Source organism: Chenopodium album, chromosome 1 (genome assembly GCF_948465745.1).
Source record: "Chenopodium album chromosome 1, dcCheAlbu1.1, whole genome shotgun sequence".
Classification (NCBI taxonomy): domain Eukaryota; kingdom Viridiplantae; phylum Streptophyta; class Magnoliopsida; order Caryophyllales; family Amaranthaceae; genus Chenopodium; species Chenopodium album.
The window spans coordinates 38,366,656-38,368,748 of NC_137834.1; the positions used below are offsets into that span (position 1 = coordinate 38,366,656).

The following is a 2,093-nucleotide window of genomic DNA, read 5'->3' on the forward strand; positions in this document are numbered from 1 at the left end:
GATCGTCTGGTTGCAGAGGGATAGAAAGATGGACCTCCTTCAACATTTTAAGAAATCTCCCAAATTGTTCATCTAGTTTGTTCCTCATAAACTTTTGGGGATATGGAAGGTCGGGTTTTCTCACTTCCTCTTGCTTTCTCTCATCACTCTTATTTTTCTCATAGCTCTCTTCTTTGCTCACATCTTTTGACACATCTTCCTCTTTTTGCTCACTTGAAACAATCTTCTTCTTGTCCTCCTCACAATCCCTAGAAACTCTCTCTTCAAGAACTTTTCCACTCCTTGTGATGATGGAATAAACGGGTTTCTTAGGATCAACTTCTTGAGAAGGAAATGAAGAAGGACTAGCATAATCTTTCAAAGTGTTGGTAGTTGTGTGATTTGTGTCTCAAGCATTTTTTTATGTGTCGTGATCTCATTAAATTTCTTATCGCTCACCACCATATAGGTATTCAAGATTTTTGTTTTATTTTCAATTATCTCCTCCAAATTGGACTTGGACGATTGAGAATAGGAATTTGCACCAACACCTTGAGATTTTGGATCAAATCCGAGTGGGGGTCCCTTTTGGTTGTTTTGAAAATTCCCCCTATTTTGATTGTTCCAATTGCCTCGATTTTGATTGTTGCAAAAATTTTGGTTTTGGCCACCAAAGAGTTGAGATTGGTTTTGATTTCCATACCCTTGGCCTTGGTTTTGATTACCATAACCTTTATTATTATATTTACCTCGGAAACCTTGGTTTCCTTGGTTCCTATAATTACCATTGTTATAGTTATCAAATCCACCTTGTTGGTGAGAATTTCTATTTCCAAAGTTTCTTGGTCCATCAAACCACCATTGTTATTGTTTGAGACAAAATTCACATGTTCACATTCATTACTCTCACCATCATCAAGATTTTCAAACCCATTTGAACAAGTGGAAGCATCATGGTCATAAGACCCACAATCATCACAAAACAAGCATCCATTGGGCATATTGTTATAAGTAGAAGGAGGAGTAGAGTTAGAAGATGTACCTCTCCCTTTAATGTGGGAGGGATGACCTTGTGCATTGGAAGTTGCACTCTCAAGCTTGGCCTTGATTGTTGTCATTTCCTTCCCCAAACTTGCAATTTGAGAGGATAGATTGTTGATGGCATTAAGTTGATCAACCGAATAAACCGTTGATCCATTCTTGCTTGAAAACTCTCTTTCTCCTTCTTGTCAATCCATGTAATGGCGTACCACATCTTCTATAATGTCCACAACCTCTTCTTCAGTTTTGTTCATGATTGGGCCCCCGGCTCCCGCATCAAGGCACGATTTGCCTTGAGGACTCAAACCTCCATAGAAAATTTGAATTATTTGATAGGTTGGGATGCCATGATGGGGACATTCTCTTTGATACTCCTTATACGTTTCCCAAGCTTCATACAAGCTCTCACTAGGTTTATGCTTAAAACTTTGGATCAAAGCCCTTGCCTCCGCCGTGTTCTTTTGGGAGTAGAACCTAGACAAGAATTCCTTGGTAACTTTATCCCATGTTCTAAGAGAATTTGGCTTGACCTCCTTGTCTAACCATTCCAAGGCTCGACCTATGAGAGAGAAGGGGAACAACTTGAACCGGATAAACTCTTGAGAAACACCATTCACTTTAATAGTGTTACAATACTTCTCAAACTCTTTGAAATGGTTCAGCGGACTCTCAATCTTAGCCCCACTAAATTGTCTCCTTTCAATCAAAGTGATCATGGCTGGTCTTATTTCAAAGTCATTTGCCGGTGTTGTTGGCAATGCAATCCCACTTTCAAGCCTATATGCACCGGGAGTTCCCAAATCCTTCAAAGCGACTCTTGGATTATCTCCCATGCTTACTTGATCCTCCTCTTCTCTTTCTTGGTGAATTTCTTCTCTTTGAGAGCTTGGACTCAAAGAATGATTAGTAACCCTTATCCTTGTTATTGTTCTCTCGATTTCCGGATCAAATGACGCTAAAGTCCTTCCTCTTATCCTACGCATACAAAAACTCAAAGCAAAATATCAATAGCACGGCTACAAATGTAGCCTAAAGAGAAAAATCTTTTTGTATTTTTTTTTGAGATTAAGGTG

The 2,093-nt window shown here is 39.1% G+C and overlaps 1 non-coding gene across 1 annotated transcript; it reads left to right on the top strand.

Moving 5' to 3' along the window:
- Positions 1-1,362: 1,362 nt before the first annotated feature.
- LOC145565388 (small nucleolar RNA R71) lies at positions 1,363-1,468 on the top strand. Its single transcript, XR_014095023.1, has one exon. It is a non-coding gene; the product is annotated as a small nucleolar RNA R71 (small nucleolar RNA).
- Positions 1,469-2,093: the final 625 nt, after the last annotated feature.